Source organism: Ornithodoros turicata, chromosome 6 (assembly GCF_037126465.1).
Source record: "Ornithodoros turicata isolate Travis chromosome 6, ASM3712646v1, whole genome shotgun sequence".
Lineage (NCBI taxonomy): Eukaryota > Metazoa > Arthropoda > Arachnida > Ixodida > Argasidae > Ornithodoros > Ornithodoros turicata.
This window is the reverse complement of record NC_088206.1, coordinates 39,273,787-39,298,631: the sequence shown is the minus strand read 5'-3', so window position 1 is coordinate 39,298,631 and position 24,845 is coordinate 39,273,787.

The window sequence follows — 24,845 nt, the reverse complement described above, 5'->3', positions numbered from 1 at the left end:
ATCGCTCACACATAACTGTTGTTCATGCGTTAGCGTGGTGGAAATGTGTTCTTCTTCGCAGCAGAAGATTCCTCGTCCAGAGATTAGTCGGAGTCACATTCGTCCTCAGCAGTAGCTCACCGTGCCGTGAACATGGACTGCTTTGTGAAATTTCCATGTATCAGGGAGAAGCACTTGTGTAAGCCGAAACAAGCGCTGTTTTTTCTTCGTGCAGGTGTTGATGTGTGAAATGCAAACCGACGGATACTACGGATGGATGCTACGGTTTTTGCTGCCGAGAGGTAGTGAATGCGTGTGGAAGGCAGACAGACAATTGCATCAGAACTAACGAATATTTCGAAATACCATGCCTTGACACCGAAGTACTGCAAGTGTCTTTTACATACACCCGAGAAACCAAAGAGCATGGCAACATACACGGCAGCGCCGTGTGGTCTTTACGCGCTACTTGAACGGCAAACTGGACGGAAAACCCTTATTTCTGCAGGAAATTCCGTTATACCACCTGTCTTCCATTCACAAGAAGCATATGGGGTGCTCCGAGAAAATACAATAGAAAGTACTCCACGGGACCTCGATCTGCGTCATGCATGCAATTAGGGATGCTTTCCCATCAGTTCGCAGACTTGTAGAAATGTTGATGTCAGCATAATATAATTACAAGTTTGTTCCTGGAGGGTTAAGTAACCTGTGGGCATAGATGTATTTGTAGGCTATACTCATGTCTCAATTGTATATGTGAGGAGTAAGTAAGATAATTTTCATCACTGTCATTCAGCTGAACTGTGTTCATGACTATTTAGTGACCACGTTTCCAAATGTCAATTAATATTTGAACCAAGATTGGGATTTAACACTTAATTAACTCTGTTTTGCTAAACGGAATACTTGTAACTGATTCATTATCACGTCACCAACTGACATTTGTAAAGAAGGACTTGAGGGCGGACTTCAATAATTATTAACCCTTGATCTGGGGTCAAAGTTAACCATGCACCATTGGTGTGCCTAGTACACAAAATGGCTAAATAATTTATTGCATAAGTTCTCTGTTACTGTAATTGAGATGTACTTTTGTAAAGTACTTTTGACAGCCCTGCAAATTGAAACTAGCTTCAGTGTACACTACAAATGCATCGTAACATTTGATTGAAATATAATATAAGAGCAGAAGCAACGTTTTGTCACAACTCAAACTATATCTTTCTTTTTTATTGTCCAGGGATTTAGGAAACAGAGTAGGACTTCCTGCCCTCTGATGTTTTGACGTACTTGATAGAGTTTGTGGGGCGAAGTAGAGGAAGAAGTATGAACGTTGCGGGACGACGAGGAAGTGAGAGACTTGGGGGTAAAAGGAGAACGACGAGGGGTTTTTGTGGTCAGTGTGGACGTGGAAGCGGAGAAGTAAAGACACTGTAAGATGTGAGTCATTAAAGCAGCGGTTGTTAAGTATATCTTGTATTTGCATTTGTGCCTCGCTTTCCACGGGAGTCGAATGGACGGGCTTTGCCCCCGAGAGTGGGAATAGGCTCCCACAAATGGCGCCCAGACGTGGGGCCCGAGCTCGTTCGTTCGATGACGTGGAGGACGTGGCACGTTCTATTTTTTTCGTTCCATTTTAGTGTGTCAAGTTTTGTTTCAGTGTGATACCGCCGGATTGTGGTATTTCAATTACTTCGTGTTCTTTCATTTTTTTCTTTGTATCTCGCTTTGTTGGGGCAGCATTTTTGCTGCTCGTTTTCATTGAGTGTTACAGCTCCCGCCCGGTGCCTGACCCGTGGAGCTGATGGACCGTACACCGCCTCGCGGGTACAACCTCCGGAGTGGAGCAAAGCTCCGGTACCCCAACGGTCCCACTCGGAGGAGCGGCCGGTACACGTCGCCCCGGCGCTACGGAGCCGAGAGGACCGGCCGACGATGTGAAGGCACCTGCCGTGCCTCCATCCCAAGGTACGTCGACTACGGTATCTGCAGTGCCGCAGTCAGACACCACAGCAACGGCAGAGCTTCTGTCACGTATGGCAGAGCTGTGCTCGTTGATGACGCGACGCCTTGATGCCGGGTTGGTTTCGCCGCCGCAGGCACAAGCGCCCGTCCGACTGACAATCCCTGTTCCTACGTTCTCAGGGTATACCGATAGAAAGTCAGTCGCAGACTTCTTAGATGACCTTACGCCTATCAGGCTGGTATGGGAATCTCAGACGAGGTCTTGATCCTACGCATCCTGCAGGTTGCTTTGGTAGGAGACGCCGCCCGCTGGCTTCGACTGCAGTCGAGGTTCACGTCCTTGCAGGACTTCAAGCAGCGGTTTAAAAACGAATTCCTTCCCCCGGATTACGAATATCGTATCCTGGAGGAGCTGCACAAACGTACTCAGCATCCAGATGAGACGTTGGCAGAATTCGTACGGGCCCTGCAAGAGCTGTACAGCAGAGCAGAACCAACTGCAACAGAGCAGCAGCGAGTAGCACGGGCTATCCGTCAGTGCCACCCCCGCTTCCGGCCCTACCTTCGAGCCCATCGCTTTGATAGTCTTGAAGCGTTGGCGCAGGAGGCTCGTACCATACAGGGCGACCTCCTAGCCGAACTCGAATATCGGCCCCCGCCGCCGCCTGAATGGGCGTTAGAACCACGCTGTGCGTGGTCAGCGGGAGCAGCCTCGGTCGAACGCCTACCTGCAGTGGGACAGGATGAGCACCACCGCAATTTATGCGGAGCCATCCCGCCGAGCAATTGATCCCTTCCGTCATGGACAGAGGGCGATCCCCGCAGGAACGAGCCATGACAGACCCGTCCTGCCTAATTATCGTGGTCAACCCGGCAATACAGCTGGCGAAACTACGACAGGCAGCGGGTACGGGCAGAGTCTGCCGCGCCCGCAGCCGCAAAAGAACCGTCGGCTGTTGGAATTGCGGGCAGCCTCCGAACATTTCCGTCGGGACTGATCCGCACCGAGGACCGAATACCCGTAATGTGCCAACGGGAAACGGCCGCAGCCGACGTCCATGAACGCTCGCTTAAACGACGTTCGGCTATCTGCCGAGAGAGCGAACGAACGGTCGCTAGCAGGCGTCCTTGATCATTAAAAAGCAGGCTCTGCAAGCAGCAAGACAACCAAAGGAGACGCATTAGCTCCTTTTGCTCTCTCTGTTCGGAATGGCATTCAGGTACAGAGAACCAAAAATCGCAGTTCGCAATTTGGCAGAAAATACATCGCCCTTACGATACGGGAGCTACACTCTCTCTCATCGGCGACAGTGTTTACGAGCACCGCCTGCAAAGACAATTAGTCTCAGACTACTGAGGTCACTCCTTCGACTTGCTTCCAATGACGTCATTCCAGCACAAACTGCAGTTGTGCTCTGGCTCCGTTTCGATGGGAGACGGCGAAAGCAGCGCTTCGTTCACCTTCCTGGCCTGGCAGTGCCCGTTATCCTGGGCAGGGATTTCATCATCCGGCACAAGTTGGCGCTGGACCTGCCCAATGGAGGATACGTATCCACGGCTCGACAGGGTTCTTCCCCTTCGCCACGGCAGCGGACGATTGCACGGCACAGCAAGCTGCAGCAGTCTCCACCGAACCGTCTGCACTCCCGACTGTCTTGGGGTCATTCCATGGTCCTGAGGAGGAGCGCCGTCAGCTTCAACAAGTACTGCGGCAGTACGACGGTATCTTTACGGAAAAACCCGGTAAGACGTCTCTGTTACAGCATAGCATAGACACGGGTAACGCTAGGCCCTGGCGTTGTAATCCAAGACCTTTGAGCGTACATAAGCGTGCTTTGTTAGACGCTGCTCTAGAAGAAATGCTCCAAACCGGTGCAGTTCAGAGATCCCAGAGCCCTTGGGCGTTTCCTGTCGTCCTGGCTCCGAAACGTGATGGTACGGCAAGGTTATGCGTCGACTATCGTCGACTTAACGCAGTAACTGTAAGGGACTCTTATCCCTTCCCGTCCATCGAATCAATCATGTATTCCCTGGGCAACGCTGCGGTGTTTTCAACGCTTGATTGTAGCAGAGGGTTCTTGCAGATCCAAGTTGCCCCGGAGGATGTCCCGAAGACAGCCTTTACCTGTCATAGGGGTCTGTTCGAGTTCGTACGGATGCCTTTCGGTCTGTCTAACTCACCAGCCAGTTTCCAGCGGTTGATGGACACCGTATTAGGAGATGCGAAGTACAATTTCGCGATGGCGTACATGGATGATGTCGTAGTGTTTTCCAGAAATTTTCAGGAACACTTGGAACACCTGTCAATCGTCCTTGCAAGGATGAACAGGCGGGGCTAACCATTAACCCCCGCAAGGTACAGCTGGCATCGCCTAGGATCAGCCTTCTCGGCTTCGTGGTGGATGGAGGCACCATCCGTCCTAGCGATGACAAGCTAAAGGCGATCATGGAGTTTCCGGTTCCCGTTAACGTAAAAGCCTGCAGCGTTTTCTAGGCATGGTTGGTTTTTACCGGCAATTCATTCCTAATTGTGCTCAGTAAGCGCAGCCGCTTAACCAGTTGTTGCGCAAAGACACACGCTGGCATTGGAAGAACAGCAGGAACAATCCTTCCGATCTCATTGCAATCGCTAATACGGCCAGGCTATATTTGCCTGACCTAAATAACCGTTTGTTGTGCAAACAGATGCTAGCGATTATGGTGTTGGCGCAGTTCTCTTGCAGGAGCATGACGCTATTCTCTGTCCAGTGGCTTTTGCAAGTCGCACGCTGAATCCGGCAGGACGGAACTATTCCGTCACGGAAAAGGAGTGCCTGGCGATCATCTTCGCTCTCAGGAAGTTTGTCTCTACCTGGATGGCAGCACTTTCACCGTCCAGACTGACCACCAGGCACTCTCATGGCTGCAGCGGCTCCACAACCCAGCTGGACGTCTCGCCAGGTGGGCCCTGAAGCTACAAGGCTACTCCTTCAACGTGGAGTACAGGCGGGGCTCCACGAACGTGGTAGCGGACGCACTATCCCGTGCGCCTCTACCGGAGGGGGAAGAGGTAGGCACCGAGGCGCCTTCTCAACTCCTGGCAGCAGCACAAGTGGCACGGGACGGATCCTCGTCCTGGGGCACGGTCGTGAGCAGAGAGCAGCTCCTACACGCTCAGAGAGCGGACGGCCTTTGTCAGCGGGTGTCTCAATGGTTAGCTGAGCAGGTCTCGGCAGACACCGGAACGTCTGACGGACGGCACGACTCCTATCTGCTGGGCGAGGATGGCATCCTGTTCAGGTACATACCCCAGGCGGATGAGGACGATGCTACATCCCCATTCAGAGTCGTAGTGCCACGGAAGCTGCGTAAGTCTTTCATACGTTACTTTCATGACTCGGCCTTGGCAGGTCACAGCAGTGGCAGTGATAACATATGAAAAGTTATGTCGTGTTGCGACATGGCCAGGTATGAGGCAGGACGAACCTAAGGATGTACGATACTTGTCCGATATGCCAGAGAGCCATACCTCGTGGTGGTTTACTCCCAGGGCCGCATACCTGCCGGTTCAGAGCAATAGGCCCTGGCATATAGTTGCTTGTGATGTGATGTGACCTTTTCCCTCGTAGTCCCTAGAGGTAACCAATACCTTGTTTGTGATACTGATCATTTCACAATAGAGGGTTGAGCTGTTTCCTCTCAGGACACTGACTTCCCAGAGAGTGTGGGAAAAACTACTCGACACCTTTTGCCGGTTCGGGTTTCCGCACAGCTGATCACCGACAAAGCAACCTACTTCACAAGTAAGGTGTTCTCAGATTCTTGCGCTGCCTTAGGCATTCAGCATAAGAAGACTTCCCCGTATCACCCTCAGGCTAACATTACCGAACGTGTTAATCGGAACCTGAAAATGATGTGGTTGCTTTTACTAGTCAGCACCACCGGGATCGGGATCTTCGCCTGACTGAGCATGGCGTTCGCTACAACGGACGACGGTCAACAGATCTACAGGCTTCACCCCCGGCGTTCCTGAACTTGGGATGAGAGGCTCCTTTTCCAGTAGAGAATGCTCTGGGCCCTCCGGGATGGCAGTACCCCAGCTCCTTATTCAAGGTACGCTGAGGACCTCCAGAGCCGACTGGACGTCGCAGCTCGGACGGCTCGGGAGGACTTGGACGTCGCAAGGTTGGACCAGGCTCGCCAGTACAACCGTGGACGACGGAATCTCACCTACAGCGTCGGTGATCTTGTCCTTCGACGGACTCACCCGCTTAGTGATGCGTCACGTGGCTTTGCAAGCTTCACTCGCAGATAGGTGGATGGCCCCTTTGAAGAAAGTGCGTGCTCCTCCGGCCATCACTTACAGGCTTCGTCGTTGTGACACGGGCGAAGAAACTGGGCCAGTACACATCTCGGATCTGAAAGCCTACCACCTTCGAGACCCCGACGGAGAGGAGGCCGATCATCAGCCGTCTCCTCCCAAGGACTAGACCGGGATTCCCGCTTCCGGACCAGCTCCCAGTCGCTACAGTTTGCGTCCCCGCAGGCGGCGCATGTAGCTGCCACTATCCTAGTCGCTAAATCCTAGTGCTCTTGCATAGTTGGTCTTTCTTAGTGTTGATTTCTGTTTCGCAGTCTTCAGCTATAATCTTCTGGGGGAGAGCCTTTTCAGGTTCTCACGGTTTGAAATTGCTTTCTCACCGGATTCCCCCTTTCTCCCCTGGCAGACTACGATGCCTCCCCGTGGGAAGTACTACAGCAGGAGGGCCCTTCCTCCATCATGGTCCTCGCCCGAAGGAGGTGGACCCTCACGCCGGTCCGTTCCCCGCTCGAGCCACTTCGGGGACGTCCACGAGGCGGTCGGTAGCCACTGGACTTGTGGTCCCCGCAAGGAAGGCCGGTTGGCTGGGTGTCACGGTCGAAATGGAGATCCCAGCCCCGCCCTGTCTGTTGAGAAAGCCCGTCAAGGGTACAGCCCCCCTTCCCGTGGACTGACCTTGGAGGAGAGGACACCCCTGCGATCCCCCAATTCCGCTGTCCGAAGATGAAGCTCGACAACTCTGCCCCCTGTGCGGTGTACCAGAGCTACATCGGCGTGCACACCGCCAAGGCCAGCTCCATCAGTCTAAACTTGAAGCCTCCCGATCAACCGCCCGTGCATACCAATGACGTCTCAGCTGCCCTCGCCACTCTACGACGTCACCGTCCTGACCTTCTGAGGGAAACTGGAACCTCTCCCCTCGTGCGCCCGCAGGTGCCTACCACCTTCCCAACACCCCGGCTCCTCCGTACCTCGAGGCCCGGCTTGACGATCACATGGACGATACGGTTCTCGACATGCCTGATGAAACTAACGGTGTGAGCTGCTGGAGATGTATGACAATTTTTCCTCGTTTGAAACTTCAAGTTTCAAGTTTGTGTTCAACGTTTTGCGGTGGGGGAAGTGTGGGGCGAAGTAGAGGAAGAAGTATGGACGTTGCGGGACGACGAGGAAGTGAGAGACTTGGGGGTAAAAAAGGAGAACGACGAGGGGTTTGTGTGGTCAGTTGGACGTGGAAGCGGAGAAGAAAAGACACTGTAAGATGTGAGTCATTAAAGCAGCGGTTGTTAACTATATCTTGTATTTGCATTGGTGCCTCGCTTTCCACGGGAGTCGAATGGACGGGCTTTGCCCCCGAGAGTGGGAATAGGCTCCCACAAGTTGTAAAACCTGCAACAAAATAAACAAGAGACATATAAACAATTTTGCCTTTTGCTTTTGAATTTAACAAGGTAGTTATATTTTACATTTGTTCACTTTTGTATTCTCTGTTGGTGAAAAGATTACAGGAACATTAATGCTGCAGATCAAACAATGACCTGTCATCTTGATGAAGATGAGAACATTTTCTTCAGGCATGCTAACCCAGGCGAAAATTTGAGCTGGGAAGTCATCTGGTACCAGCTCGCTCCCAGTTCGCACCAACTGGTGGTCAACTGAAACCAACTGGTACCAAACTGGTGGCAACTGGAAAGTAAACCTGGTAACAGTTCAAGCTGGGCTGGTGGCAACTGGGCACTTTGTGGTACCAGTTCAAGCTGAACTGGTAGCAACTGGGAAGTGAACAGGGTACCAGTTCAAGCTGGGCTGGCGGTAACTGGAAAGTCAACTAGTACCAATTCAAGCTGGTCTGGTGGCAGTGGGCACTGTGTGCAACTAGTTCAAGCTGGGCTGGGGGCAACTGGAAAGTGAACTGGTACCAGTTCAAGCTGGACTGGTAGCAACTAGAAGTGAGGTGGTGCCAGTTCGAACTGGACCAGTTTACATATTTGGGGGGAAGTTTCCGGTTTCAGTGCCAGGACAGGTTAATATATGAAGATTGCAAGACGAAGTTATAAAAACGATCAGAAAGTAACTTTATTAATAGAAATAATCATATTTGAATTTTTGGTTAAGTTCCTGTTAACGAAAGTTATTTTGGAAATCTTATATTTGTATTTTTGTGCGTTCCTGCTCCCGCGATGAACGATGCGTTTAATGTGCAACGGTCGCTTGCTTAGCAGCGTGCTTGTACAGCGATTTTTGCGCGTTATGTTCTTAGCGTGATGTGTGACATAGGCGTTGGTTTTATAATCTAAAGGATTTGTCTTCAAGTTACGACAGTGCGACAGTACAATGAGCGCCAGCGGCCGGCGGGTGGGGTGTCCAGTCTCAACTGGGACCGGTTGCAACTGGGACTGGTGTGAACTGTGTTATCGAACAGGGACCAGTTGTCCCAACTGGTACCAGTTGATCTGGGACCGGTTGAACTGGTCCCTGTTCGATAACACAGTTCAACTGGTACCAGTTAAAAAAAAATTCACCTGGGAAGTGAGACAAAGAAATGCACAATGAAGGCTGTACAAAAACAGCAAATCTCCGTTGATTAAAACTTTATATATGTGGATGTTACCACATCGTGTAGTTTCCATACAAAAGTAGGACTAGGCAAGGTTGTTTGGTAGTTGTTGGTAGGTTGTTGGCATGTTGATGTGCTATACCGTTATAACACATCAATATAGATGAGGGGCAAACACAGTAGACAGCGTGATGGCTTCAAACTCAAGTGAAGATTTATCCAACACAACAAGAAACCGAAAGCATGAAAGTAGCAAGAAGCAAGAAGTAAGTAAGTAAGCAAGAAGTAAGTGAAAGTAAGCAAGAAACTAGAGAAAGGCAGTGCCCATGCAGTGTATGGTGAACCACACTAATCTCTGAGAAGGTAGGATCGGAAGAGCACTAAGAGAAATGACCAGGTGCGTCCGAGATAGGGGAACTCTGCAAATTTAGGACCAATATGATGTGGTAACCTTGCATGGCTCACTACAGCTTTTACACACATTGAACAATTCAGTAGTGGGGCTTCAAAGACAATGAACGTTCGCTGTTGGCATTCAAGGGTTGAGGATGCATCTCTAGAAATTAATTAGCGTTCCTTAGTCATAAAGTCATAACTACACCTCAACAGGAAGTATTCTTGTACCCTTCAAACAAGCTAATAGTACTCATCGGTTTATTCTCCTATTGTTGACGTCATACTAATGTTCTGCACCTGTCCAAAGACTAAAAAAAAATGTCACAAAGCTTGCAACACGTAACAAATCTAGTGCTTCAATCTGTGGACTTTGCATACCTGCTTTCAGCTATTTCTGTCATGTCAACTTGAGTGCCTGGATCATACACACACGAAGCAGTCTTGCGCCACTTCAACACTGGAAGGCCCCTAAAATTAAATTTGTTGATGTTGACAATGTTGAGTACGAGACAAGTAGGATAAAATATGTTAAATGGAATACGTCATCGCTATATTATAATTTATACATGTGTGAGGCCTATACGTACCTAAGACGTTGTGTTGAACTCGTCACCTCGGTGATCCAAAATCACTGGGTACACATACATCAGTGTGCTTCGTTACGTCTTCGCAATTCGCCTTCTACGGCTTATTCGTAGTCATCGGCAGCAAAATGAGCTCAGCACACACGACACGACTGCTACATCTAATAACCGAATGTTTCCAACCACATTCATTTTCGCGCACACTCCTGTTTAATCTTGTGGTAGAAAACGCCCGCCGCCGATGGTGAACGAACATGATTTTTGCATCCACCAACACCTAAACTACACCAGGCAGATGTAGGTCTCTCGAATAATTGACACAACAGCCACGAACATAGCTTATACTTTCTGCTTCACGCGACCAACATCAACATGACCAGCCACGACGTAAACAATAAACGCGATAACACAGATGACACAGATGGCCTTGCAGATGGCGCGGCGGATCGTAGCTCGTAGCGGCGAAGTAGCTGAATGCTTTATTAACGTAAAAGCTATGGAAGTGAGCGTCATTTTTAAAATGGCCTTTAGCTGTAAGATAATGTGCGTCAGCTTTCTTCTCTACAAAATTAACTCTCACGTGGTAAGGGTGGACCAATCCCTGGGAGCCCTGGACCCGAAACCCAAGTTGCTCTTTTTCGCCGTTCGCTGGCAGCACCATCCATGTTCCGGCAATCTTCAAAATATTTATACGTAAAAAATATGCCGAATTGACAAGTAATGCTTGCTGTGTCTTATCAAACAACGATGTTGTGCACGACAGTGGGCAAAAATATGGGGGTTGTTTTTCACTTTTCGGTCCCTTTAAGTGATAAAACAGTGCGCTCACTCGGGGTAACGGATCGGGCGCGTCCAAACCGCGAGAACGGGTCCGCGTGGCGCTCGCACGTGGAATCACGTGCGTCGCGTGTCCACACCGCCAGAACGGGCCCGCGCGCGGCTCGCGTGGGGCGCGGTTCGGGCGCACTGTTTTATCACTTAAACAGAAGCAGAGCCGACATTGTAGTACCCTCGCGATAAACCTTTTATTCCAGCGCCAGCAGAATGTATTCAGAAAAGGCTTCGGGTGTGTAAGGTCAGCTCAAGGCATGTTGATGGGAGCGCGCTGCTCTCTTGGGTACCCAAGCTTGCAGCCAGTGATGCTGGAATGATTATTTTATTTGATTTTATTTTGAGTCATTATCGGCTCAACTACTTAGTGAAGACCTATGAACACATGTTAAGTGGCTTGGTTTAAAAATGATGAGACCTACAGTGTGTAGCGAATGATGTTCACATTTACCCGTTCTGCTCTATAGTATTCTTGCAAAATATATGGGTGCAAGGAAATAAAAGCAAAAACGAATGTGAATTCACTCCTGTATAATGATCGGTGTGTAGAAGCACGGCACCGTTTTCTTCGGATGTATAGCGAACATGCATTCCATTCTTTTTTGCTTTGCGACGGTCGACTGGTGATATCCTATTACATCCGGAACGAAGACCTTTGCGTACGCATACATGTGTGAGCCGTCTTTTGACGCTGGTTGGATAATTATTAACCTGAGGAATAATATGGATTTATGTGGCTGTGAATAGACTTTGTGTTTGTGAGTGTGAAAATGTGAGTGTGTGTGTGTGTGTGTGTGCGTGCGCGCTGGGACCCCCACTTGACAAGTAAGTGTTTGCCTTTTCGTGTGACACGAGTGATACATTTATGTACTATTGCGTGAAATAGTGGCTTAAAAATAAGGGTAGTCGCGTTTGCATTACTATCTGTTGGATTGGACGAGCGTTTTTAATGGAATTGCCTCGCGAACCCGGTGAGGTCATTGTTTTGGAGAGGGTATTTTATGAGTGCCCAACGTCAGTCCTGCTGTGTTTGTTTGTTAGTATGTATCCGTCACGGTCGTGGCGCTGTTCAAGCTTTGTTTCTTTGCAAAAATTCAGACTTGATGGTATTAAGCTGTGCGAGTAGAAGTGACTTTCCCTGCTCACTTAAGATAAATTGTGGGTCCTTTTCCTGAGCTTGCTTCACGCAGGGACAATGCAATTGAGTATTTAGCATTATGCAATAATTATCTCATAGCAGAAATGGGTGTCTTTGTCGCAGTTTATCAGCGTGTGCCTCGTTATTTATTTTTCTCTCTTATAGCTATGCGAGCAAAGTGCGTGTAATTTTCGCTGCTCTTTTTTAATGCAGAAGAAAGCCTCCTGGTAAAAGCGGATTAGTGTTCTATGAGTGGAAAGTGGGGTCCGTTTGTTTGATTTTGTTGGGTGCTCGATAACTTGATGAAGTAAGCAGTGCTTAATTTTGCAGGTTTTGAGCAGAAATGCTGGTATCTGAGCACGGAGTAGAAATTCCTATATTTCTCTGCTCCCTGAGAAAATTTGTGCGTCGTTTTCCAAGCAGACCGCGTTTAGTTTACGCGAAATAGAAAATGAAGTTGTGTATGCTCTATATGATTTCCTGTCGCAGGCTTAGGCCTTTTCCCCGATGAGCAGTATTTTGTATACGATGTCGCATGTCTGGACTTGTTCAGTAGTGTCTTGCAAATTTTTCCCTTCGCTAATATATTGTTGCTGTCATGTTGTGCTAGCCGCGTATAGCGATAAGCGGTGATTCTCCGATTATTCCTGAGCGGTTCGACTTAAGCCTTTCCCCTGCTCACTTAAGGAAATTTGTGTATCCCTGTCCTGTGCTTTCTTTACGCAAGGGCAATGCGACTGTGTATGTGGCACTATGCAAGAATTATCAGGTGGCAGAAATGGGTGTCTTTTTCTCAGTTTATTGGCGTGCGCTACGGTTTCTTGCAGTTACAGCTAGTGGGGAACAAACGCCGTGTAATTTTTCGCGGTTCTTTTCTTCTTTCGCTGCTTTTACTCAGAATGGGGAAAGTTCAGGAGGAGAATGGGGAAAGTGGTGAGGGGGAAAAGTCAGCATCCAGGTTGAGCAGGAGAAAGCCGCTCGGCAGAGGAGAGTTCATGAGATTGGAATTTGTTTGTTTGGTTTTTGTTATATGCATATGTATATGTATGTATGTATGTGTTGTTGTATGTATGCAGTTATAAGTATTTGCGCAGAAATGCTGGTATGTGGGCGTGGAGGAGAAATTACAATATAGCACCTCTCCTTGTACATTCCTGAGCTGATGACTGTGTGTGCATGCTTTTTTCCTGATTTGTGACGTCATCATGACATGTTGGGGCTTGTTTAGCAGTGTTGCAATTTTACCCGCCGCTTATCTTGTTGTTATCTTGGGTTAGCCGCGTAGCGATGTGTGGTGACCTGAGGTCTTAAGCCTTTTCCCTGCTCGCTTAAAGGAATTTGTGTGCCCTTGTCCTGTGCTTTCTTTGCGAGAATTCGGCTGTGTATGTAGCTTTGGGACAATATGGCTGTGCATGTAGCATTATCTGATACCAGACATGAGTGTCTTTTTCTTAGTTTATTAGCATATGCTTCAGTTTTAAAGTCAAGCACAAGTGCGTCCAATTTTTGCTGCTCTTTCCTCAAATCCCTGCTTTTGCCCAGAAGAAAGTCGCATTGTAAAGCTTAGAAGTGGGTTTCTCTGCTTGTTTGTTAAATGTTGTTAGGAGCTCGGTAAGTTGAAGAAGTAAGCTGTTATAGGTATCCGTGCAGAAATGCTTGCATTTGAGCGCAGGATAGGAATTCCCGAAGCACGGCACCCTCAGTGTAAATTAATTATTTTGGATGGGAGTCTGCTTCACTGCATGACAAGGCTGAAATGGGAAGAGAGAAAAAATTGGAGCGCTTCATTAATAGCGATGCAAGTAATAGGGCAATTATTGTTTCCATAGAAAGTAGAATTTTAATAGGCTCCTAAATTTATAGTTTTGTAGTAGTTTTTCTAAACTGCAATGCAAGGCAGAAAATCATTAATATGGTGGGAATGACATCATGTTCCCGTAAAGGCGTTCTGTCTTGTGCTTTGGCGTGCGCGAATGGAACTTTGCCCCCCCGGCTTTCGCGCCTTTTTGCTCGGAATGCGTGAATGGAACTTTGCCCCAGGCTTTCGCTCCTTTTTGCTCGCAAGTGTAGCCTCAGACAACGAATGTATGAGCATAGAAAGGGTCACGCATTACATAAACCTGGTGATGCTGTAGAGTAGTCTCACTTCTTATTTTAAAAGAGCAGTGGTAGTTTACTGTGATTCTAATGACCATGATGAGCCTTTTGGGGTGAACATCGTTATTATCCACGGTGCTTTTTTGTTGAATTTTAATGTGAGAATGAATATCATTAAGAGTAGGACAAAGAAAATAATCTTGCGATTCAATAAATAATAGGAGACTTTGTCTTCTCCAGACAGGATGTGATGACGTCACGCAGTCTGTAGCAATGCATTGACCGTTACTGGAAAGAAGTGTAGCAATAGAAAAATGGTGTGTATTGTCCTGGACGGATTTATGATGAACACTGTTTTTGAATAAGAGGAGTGCGTGTGCTTAGAAATAGTTTGATGCTGGTTTTCTTCTTTGTTCAAGTGTTTCTTTTCGCTTTTTCCCCCTTGTTGTCTGACAAACATGCGCTGACATGCCTGGGCCTGTTCTGACATGTGTTTCCTTCTACATATAGTTTTTTTTTCTTTATGACAAGGAACATTCTTGACGATGTCGATAGTGCTGCCCTGAATGGAATAGTGTTATTCTTAATAATTTTACGATTCATTTAGTTCAGAGAGTAACCGCGAGGGGGACAGTTGTGTGACTTTATTCAGGAGGAACAAAGCGTCATTATTCAGTTAGCAGCCTGGCTCTCGGATGGGATGGACATGTCTTGCTGAACCATTATTTTGTTTTCCTGTACAGTAAGACTTTGGGAATGAAATGCTTAATTCCTACAATCTCCTCTCATGTATTGTGTTTTTCTCGAATAGTTCCCTATGCAATCATTATAGTAGAAAAAAGGAAATAATCTTGGGATAGTGATTCAATAAATAACAGGTCCCCTGTCTAGAGCGTAGGCGTCCATGAGCCACGCACCTGCATGATGACGTCATACCGCGAGACTATTGTTTCAGGATGACCTTGTCTAGAGGAGCATTAGTGGAAAGAAACAGTGTAGCCCTGAGACAATAGGATGACATCCCGACCAATGAGAACGGCCTGCAGAGGGCGCAAGGATTCACTTCTCTCTTGAAACACTGACGGGTGTGGGCACGCTAATTCTGCTCCTGGCAATTGTGTTGGTCGTCAGTGGAAGAGCGTAGCTTAGGTGGGGTTCTGTCTGCCTCTGATGGGGTGCGGATGTGTGGTTCGTCACTGGTGAATGGTGTTCGACGATGCAGGGGGATTTTGTGACGAGCGGATTTACAATGAGGGAATGCTGTGAACGTGAAAAATGATGGTGAGTGTCTTTTCCACTCTGTTCAAGTGTCTCTGTCTTTGTATTTTTTCTTTTTTGACAAGGAACATTCTTGTCTTGGTGATGTCGATAGTGCTGCCCTGAATGGGAATAGTGCTCGAACAATTCTTAATAATTTCGCGATTAAATTAGTTCAGAAATCAACCGCAAGAGGGACGGATGCATGACTTTATAGAGGAGAAAAAGCATTACGACTCAGTTCCGTGCCTGGCTGTCGGATGGAGTAGATGCATCGTTCTGCGCTCCTTGTTACCCGTACTCTGTGTTGATTTGTTGAGTGCCTAGTCCTCTTATTAGCCATTGATGGAGTTACGTGTTAAGAGGCCATACCAGTCGGGGAGCAACTCCGATTCACGATTTTCCCGATTCTAGATGGCGCCAAGCTCGCCGATCCTTATCACGCCGTTCGCCTCCGACTCACGAAATAATCCCCATTGCGCATGGTTGACCTCGCGAGATTAAGGCGGCCCGCGCCCTCTGCGCTGTTTGTCGAGTGGTAATGTGTCGGACTTTGCCACGAAAGGTCCGCAGTTCGATTCGAGACATTCACGTCTTTTTGCTTGTCTCCTATTGCTACATGAGTACTTTATTTTTATTTTTTTGTTCTTATATATTCATGCTACAATTATTGTTTTCACAAGTCACTACCGCCTGTACTGACTGATTATGGAATTTTTAGCTGCTCTTCGTATTGTTTTACTAGTGCATACTTACTGTATGCCGATATACAAGTGTGATCGGATAGTACGGATGCCGGTATCTCGGAGGCTCTCAATTGCATCTACCAGCGGCTGTAAATTAGGCTATAAACATTGCCTACACACAGCGCTTACAATGCCAGGCTGGAAAATCTGCTCGAAACGGTATTCCTTTTTTTTTTTTTTTTTGCACTCGCTTACATAATAATAATGATAATAATTTTACTCAAGAAAGCAAACTACAAATATAATAAAACAGGCCCGTCTAAGCGGAAAAGCTTGTGGCACTGGGCCTGAAGCAGTCAGCGGCATACAGTTTGACAGTACATGAACATATAAAGGTACTACATCCTATGATAAAGTTGCCGTAGCGCTTTTTTTAGTTTGTACTTCGATTGTCGAAGGGGAGCTCATTAAAGATACGAGGTACATAGCATTGCCTGCGACAAAGTCCATAATTTGTGTGTCAGAAATGCACAACAGGGCAGCATTCGCTAACCGGGGTCCTATATGAGGGGTCCCAAAAATGTTTTTACAACATGCAATTTACCTTGATAATAACTCTATTATTCATGCAAAAATGACATTTTGATATATATATTTCATGTAAGTAAGCATTATCAAATATCTGAATTCATTTACAAGGCGTTTGTGCAAAAGACTTTTCAAAATTTCCGTCGTAGAACAGACTTCTTATTATTACCCGAAAACTTCAGTAACATATTTGGAAGGCTCCTTTCCTCCATGTTCTCCCTTCTTTTTCTTTCACCTTATACCCGCTGAGAAAAATGATGTCAGTCGACAACCCCAGTGACAGGGGGCGAACTTTTACTAACCTAATAATCAACTAACTATCGTGCTGTTTCGTCGCGTCCGTTTCATTTATCTCCTATTTCTTAATTTCATTTATTTATTTATTTATTTATTTTAAGTATTTTTGGAATAGCAAGCCGACGTCCCGTTTGGCTGACCTTTAGCCGGGTTCTCTTTTTTTTTTTCCCCCTTTTCGTCTAATAAATATATTCCCCTCCCCCGTCGCTGTCGTTGGTTGTCGTTGGTTTTCCTTGCTACGCGAACGTGAATTTGGGTTCCGGAAAAGACTGTTGCTCATTGCGTGGGCGGAAATAATTGTGCAAGCGGCCGCTTGATCGATTTTTCTTATTGGTTCACGTGGAGCGTCCATGAAAAAAAAAAGAAAATAATAAAGATAAAAATAAATCGATCAATAAAAGAAAGAAAGAGAAACAACAAATAAAGCTGCAGTTCTAAGTACCGTTATCCTAAGAAACATTTATCTGTGTGTAATCCGCTTGCTGGCTGTTTCAACATTACGAACGTTGAACATTACGTTGCTCTTCGTATTGTTTTACTAGTGCATACTTAGTGTATGCCGACGTATAGGTGTGATCGGATAGTATGGATGGCAATATGGGCACACACACAGATGGTATTATAAACGAATGTTGCCAGCAGTGAGTCTGAGCACAAGGCGATTGCCAATTAAGAAATCAGGAAATGGCCAAGGAAAGATAACTTCATATGCTATCAAAGCTCGCCCGAGATGTCGGTATCACGGAGGCTCTCAACTGGATGTACCGGCGGCTGTAAATTAGGCTATAAACACACAGCGCTTACAATGCCAGTCAGGAAAATCTAGTGCTCAAAACAGTATTCCCTTTTTCTTTTTTTTTTTCTGCACACGCTTACACGCAATTTACCTTGATAATAACTCTATTATTCATGCAAAAATGACATTTTGGTATGTATATTTCTGGTAAGTAAGCATTATCAAATATTTGACTTCATTTACAGGGCGTTGGTGCAAAATACTTTTCAAAATTTTCATCGCAGAATAGACTTCTTTACCAGAAAACTACAGTAATCCTTTCCTCCATGTTGCCTCTCCTTTTTCTTTCACATCGGCTCAGAAAAATGATGTCGGTCGACAACCCCCAGTGACAGAAGACTCCCTTCTTCTCGCCTTGGTGTGCCACTTTGCAAAACCGTACAAAGAACATGAAGGGCGATAAAGGCTTCGGGTCGACCCAACCAAGGAAGATACGGAAAGGTCGAGCGGCGAGACCTCGCAGCGGGAGTCGCGATATTCCCAACATATACTTTTTTTTCTGGACGCCAAGAGGAACGATTCGACAAAAAATAAAAGGGCACACAATAGAAAAATATTAACAATGGTCACCTGACAACATAACAGGTTCTTGTTTGAGTGTTGCAAAAAGTGCAGCTCGGTCTCCTTATCATGTGGGACAGGAAAATCACCATTCTTGTAGGGCAACACAGTTCTTGTAGGGCAACACGTTCGAAGCAGATACATACTCTAAACAAGATTGAACTAGTTTTATATGGCTGTTAATACAATATCTTTATTTTATACTATGGCGAAATTTCCTTCTTAGCATTCAGACTTCGAGTGCCTTTCGTCCACATATCACTATCCCATTTAGCGTGAACCACATGGCCCGAAAAGCGTCCGAATTCTTTCCGAACCGAATTCGGGACCGGACTTTTTTCGGGGAACAGAATTTCGGGCCGAAGTCGGCCCGATCTGACCAAGCCAGATTTCTCCTCCGAAATGGGAAGTGACGCCAACCGAAAAAGGAGAAGCATCCAATGGCTATTCAGCCGGAAGGAGAACCATAGCAACGATGACGTAGCAGTCGGGTCGACTGTTGCCGTGTGTGCGATTTCTACTTCTATGAATACAGGAATTATCTCATTGAGCTGGATTGTTGAAAGGCGATGTTCCCCAAGGCCAGAAGTCTTCGGCCGAAATTTGGGGTGCATTTCGGTAGCACGCGGTGATGCACAGAAAAAGTTCGGTCCCGATTTCGGTTCGGCCAGTTTTCGGACAGTTTTTCGTGCCATGCCCAGAAGAAGCACAGACTATTGGCTGCTCCCAACTTGAAGACATTTTGTTGTTGTTGTTGGTTGGTTACATAAATAAATAACAAGGGGAGGTTGAATTCGCGCAAGCGAATTCTGCTACTCCCCAAAAAAAAAGAAGAAAAAAAAAAGAAACCATACGATCGTACGATCGTGAAGACATTTTCTTCGGTATGTGTCCCACTGGTTCGCGGGATACAACAATAACTTTATTTCAGGATGATGGGTAGGGAGTTCATCGCCGGGGGATTGAAGTAATGGGTCCCGTTACAATTTCGCGGGATACTTCCACATTGTTCTATTCAATTTTATTTTATTTTCAGATGGGAGAGAGTAAAAAGCCAGAAGGCTGTGCTGTTCGTGAATGACAAAGGTCTGCAAATAACCAGTGGGGTCTTTAGCTGAAAAAAAAAGAAGCAAGAAACAAACAAACAAAAAAGGAGAGGACACTGATTGCCTGCTCCATATGTTCGAGTCAAAAGTTACAGAAAAAGAGGTGCTAAGGACACGCTGCGAGCTTCGAACTCCCTTCGAAGAAACATCTTTCGAACAAACGGCGTCGATCAACCGGCTTGCGATCAAACGGCTTTCGACCAAGCGGCGTTCGACCAAACGGCGTTCGATCAATGCTGTTATGCTGTTTATGATGTTTCTTACTCATGTTTGTACTGTTATCAATTACTTTTCTTCAAATAACAGCTTAGGATTTCGGAATATAATTTCGGTTATAATGTGATCGGTGTGTTTTTCATCTTCGCTGGCTAATCTATTTGCGACCACCAAATGCTATGCATTCCAGTTATTTGATTTCTAATACAATAGCCACAAAACTTTTTCATAATCAACATCATCCCATTCAGTGGTCATTCACTGGAGTGCTCACCCCGTGTCTCTTTGGCCTTTCCATTTTCAGCCTTCTTATTTTCGGCCTTCTGACAGTTCGACGTTATGATTTTTTGGTCTTTTGGCTTCCGGCCTTCTGATAGTTCGACGTTATGATTTTCGGCCTTTTGATAGGCTCAATACTTACACTCAGTCAGCCTAAATAAATGCATTGCATTTAGCAACAGCTATTTAGAAGAAAAAGAAATAAGAAAAGGAGAAGGGAAGCTCCTAAAACTCTTTGAACTCCGTCTTTATGTACGCGAGGAGGTCTCGGAGCACAAATTACGTCTCATAATGAACTGATTATTACCCGGAAACTTCAGTACTATATTGTTAGACACTCCTTGGTTTTCACAGGGTACTTCACATTACACCAGACCTTTCGTTACTAGTTTCGTCACTAGTTCAGTTGAGAATCCCCAGTGACCCGGAGTTCCTTATCTTCCTCAGAAGGCTTCCCTTTGTTTGCGGTGCAAAGAACGACGGGTACAGGTTTTGGGTCATCCAACGCGCAACCAGCAAGAAGTGTCGAAAGATGGAAAATTCAGGGAACCGGTATCGAAAAATTGGCCGTATCTCAAAATAACGTGATCGAAGTCGCCGTTGAAAAATAAACAACATGAACATGAAAATGCAAACACCGACCTAACGTGCTGTTCCGTCGCGTCCGCCCCGCTAAGCCTAAGAGCCAAAAATGTGGATCTCGTTCGCTAAAATGACTTGGACAGATAGCGAAATTTGATGCATGATGTAAAACCCCGAGACTAGGGAACACGAAGGGACAGACACAAACACGAAGTCTCAAAAACACCTGTTCGTGTCTGTCCCTTCGTGTTCCCTAGTCTCGGGGTTTGACATCATGCATCATCTTCAGCAGCTCGCTTGCTTCCTAGCCATTTTTTCATCGGAATTTGTTGAGTTTGTGTGGTAAATAGTGATGTCGGACTTTTAAACATGGCATATCACCGTTCGAAGCAATCGAGCATTGTCATTGGTTTTCCTTTTCTTCGCGAACGTGAATTTGGGTTCCGGAAAAGACGGTTGCCCATTGCGTGGGCGGAAATAATTGTGCAGCAGTCGCTTGATCGATTTTTCTTATTGGTTCACGTGGAGCGTTGACGAAAAAAAAAAAAAGAAAATAATAAGATAAACATAAAAATAAATCGATCAATAAAAGAAAGAGAAGAACAAAGAGAGCTGCAGTTCTAAATGCAGTTATCCTGAGGAACATTTATCTGTGTGTAATCCGCTTGATCGCTGTTTCAACATTACGAACATTACAGGGCTGTCCTGTTGAACGTCACTGGAATGTTTGTAAAGTCGGCCTTCCACTAATCGTAAATACGACAGATTCTCGTTAGCCTTATGAGACAGTTGACTGAGTAAGCACAAACCCGAAACGTCAAAATCGGGCTTTTGATTGATTGATTGAAAAATTGATGTTTCATGTGAAGCTAATAAACTCATCTCAATTCTCTATACGCGCACCGAAAAAAGAAGACGGTTGTTGGTCTCTGGTTGTTGGCGACAATGCCTCAGGCTCAGGCAATAATCCCTTTACGAGCAGCTAAGTAAGCTTTTGTTCTGGTCTCCAAGGTCATGCCCTAAGTCAGCGGTCCGGGAAAGTAAAGAGGACAGAGGAGCCAACAGGACGGTCAGGTGCGCACGCGCACGCTTGCTCGGCGGAAGAATACGATCCGCGCGGTTTTGCTGTCGCGTCACCAGATGGCAACACAGAATGACGCCGTTCACGGGGCTTTGAGTGGGCGATTTTGCGTACTCACGTTTCATGCTTTTTTATAAAAACTATAAGTGGTAGACATATAAATTTGATGTCTATCGATTCCTGAAATAATTCCAGAGAGAGTAATGGAAAAGTTTTTTTCGAGATGGCTATAGAAGTTTAATAAAACCTTTTCAAAGAGGGAGGAGAAAAATTGTGTATTTTTTTCGCATTCGTGACGTCGCCGTAAAATACATACGACATATATGAGAAATCCTGTAGTGTAATTCTCTTCATCTCGTCTTCCTCTTTGTGATGAAAGCACCCGCGTCAAAATCTGCGCGGCGGTTACCGAGAGAAAGCATAAAAACTGTCCCATAGGAAATACATTGGGACGGAGAGCTGGTATGCCCTCTTAAGATATTTTGTTCTTTTGCAAGTCTCATTTAGTGAGACTTTGGAATTCCTACGATTAGTTTTCATGCATGGTGCTCTTCTGCAATAGTTTCCTATGCAATCGTTATAGAAGAATAAAGGAAATAATCTTGGGATAGTGATTCAATAAAATAGGTCCTCTGTCTAGAGCGTACGCATCCTTGAGCCACGCAGGTGCATGATGACATCATGCCATGACTTCATTGTAGATTGACCTTGTCCAAAGGAGCATTAGTGAAAAAAAACAGTGTAGCCCTGAGACAATAGGATGACGTCACGACCAATGAGAACGGCCAGCAGGGGGCGCAGGAATGCTCTTCTCTCTTAGCCTCTCGCAGGTGGTCGCCACAGAAGGCGCTAAGAGCGCGCGCGCATGCGTAGCGGCCTTGGAGCGGCGTCCCAGTCAGTTTCTCGCTGGCTGTCGCAGAGAGTAGACGTGCACTCGGTTGCTCCGCAGTCCCCGCGCTCGCTCAGTTTCTGGCTGGCTGTCGCGAAGAGCAGACGTGTGCTTGGTTGCTCCGCAGTCCCCGCGCTCGCTCAGTTTCTGCCGAGCTGATGAGCAGTCGCAGGGGAAAAAGGTGGGTGATTTACCGATGTTTGCGCGTTGTTTTACCGTGCTCATGTTAAGCCTTCTCTCGCTGTACGCGCATCTTTAGACTTGTTTAGCGGTGTCCCGTACCAAGCCTTTTCTCTGTGTTGACGCACGTTCAGTGGTTCCCGCCTTGTGTTAGCCGCGTAGTGTTGTGACGCTGTGGCTAGGCCTAGTCGATTGCCTTTTCCCCAATGTGTACTGTTTTCTCCATGCTGTTTAGCAGTAGTGGTTAGACCTTTTCTCTCGCATGCCTAGACTTGTTCAGCAGTGTTGCCCTTTTTACCTGCCGCTAGTGTCTTGTTCTGTCTTTCTCGCATAGAGCTACGATGGTGGCGCCATCTGGTGTGATGCCTTCGCCACGGCGTCGTTGATTTTCGAATAAATTGTTTCTCTCCTCTCTATTTCTATCTATTTTTTTTATTTTCTACCTATTATTTATTTTTTATCAGCTCGACTAGCCCACAACTCACACAGTGGTCTGGACACGTCTTAGATGCTCCCCAATTAGTGTAATGACTCACTGAATGATCCTAATTACTGTGGGGGTCCCAAATTGCTCTAATTGCTCATTAATGGCGTCCAGGCCACTGTGTGAGTTGTGGGCAAGTTGAGCTGATCATATACTACTGTATGTATGCGTAATTGAATTAAGCTGAGACACCTCCCCCTTCATTGTGACTCGGGGCGAGCAGGAGTCTCGAATTTGCGGAAGCTCGCAGGACAATCTGTAGTACTGTTTTGCTTTAATAAGTATGTCTTTCTACATGCTAAGTGCTAAAGGGGAACATCGTGAAAAGCACTGGTAAATTAGGCTATTCCGAATGGCACTGAGGATCATCCTCGATGGTCCCCACACGTGTGCCAATGATGGCCACGTGTCGCTTTTCAACACAGGTTAAATAAACCATCAATACGCTTTCACACAACAGGAACTCAACAAAATCCATAACGGTACGCGGTAGCCAATTTTCAACATATCGCCAGTAATATGTGAATAAGTCCGGCAATAGAAAATCTAGTTTTTGCCAACAGGAAATTTATAGGCTATATTGATACACTTCAACGGAATTTCTATAACAGTTTTCCAAGGCAGAGTAAATTCTATGAAGAGATAAAAGACAAATATTCTATCGATTTTCTGTTGAACAGATGTCCATAGAAAGTTCGTGCCAAATAGCAAAAAGAAAGTCAACGAAAATAATTACACCTGTTCAAAGGAGATATGTATATATACAGTTTATATGTAGGCGATACCCTACCTCCTATTTTGTGTATTGATGTTCTGTAGTTTGGCACAACAAGTTTCCATATAACAAGGCACGTCTTGATTTTCTATTTCTCTTTTCTATTTATTTTTTCTGTTTTTATTTTGCTGTCTTTTGAAAATGAAGAAAACGGAAATCCAAATGAAGTTTAGATATTTCTTGTTGTCGACCTATTCGGACATTTAAAAAAAATGAAATACAAAGGGCGTCTATGGCCGTTTTGCTTTACAATAACCTACAGGAAATCAAAGTGGGAACAAATGAGAAAGAGGCAAAATGATATGAAAAAAACGTCAATAAACCTGCAAAATCCATCTTCATAAGGGAAGTGTGCAGCTAGGATCTCGCTCTTTGAAAGGTACTCGTGGCACAAAGTGGTTTTGCTGGCTTGAGAATAAACTATACTTATGCAACAGTGAACCAAACAGGTTAAATTTCCTTATTCGGTTCATGTTGTTCCCTATGCAAAATGTCTGCTAAGTTCAAAAGCAAAACATGTTGCCTTTCATGTTGTTGTGAGTGGTCTACAGAAAGTTAAACGCCATATGTCAACATATGATGCCAGAACAAAGTTCTCAAAAAGTCTCAAGAAAATCTGCTGTTTCTGTTGACACTGGTCTGTTGACTGTAAACAAAAACTAACAGCCATTTTTGTAAGGGATATGCAAAAAGTATGTGTAATTCCAATAGAAAAACATACTGCCTCTCTGCTGTGAGTGGTCTAGAGAAACTTACCGGCTCTAAGTTAACAAAAAAATAAACATATGATGTCAGCACAAAGTTAACAAAAAGTCTAAAGAAGACTATCCTTGAGTTTGCTGACCAAGAGCGAGGGAGGCTCCGCCTCCAAAATGCGGGCCAATAGGAGGACTCGGAAGGCGGAGCGCTGCGGCCTCTGCTCTTGCCTAAGAGATGGCGCACCGGTAGCGCTCGGCTCCGGATATGTGACCAGCAATCGTCAGCTTCTTCCGGTAGCTCTACGATCTTGAAGCTGACCTGCAGCCTCTGCTCTCGCGTAAGAGATGGCGCAACATTGGCGCTCGGTAAGGGCACGTGTGGTCGCGATAACTCGTGGACGCCATAACTTTGAGCCTCGACCAAGGTATATCTAAACTGGTAGCGAAAACAAGCGAAAATACCAAATCAGACCCATCGGCAAGGCCAACAGCAAGAGGCGCGAGCGATCCTGGGTGTTGA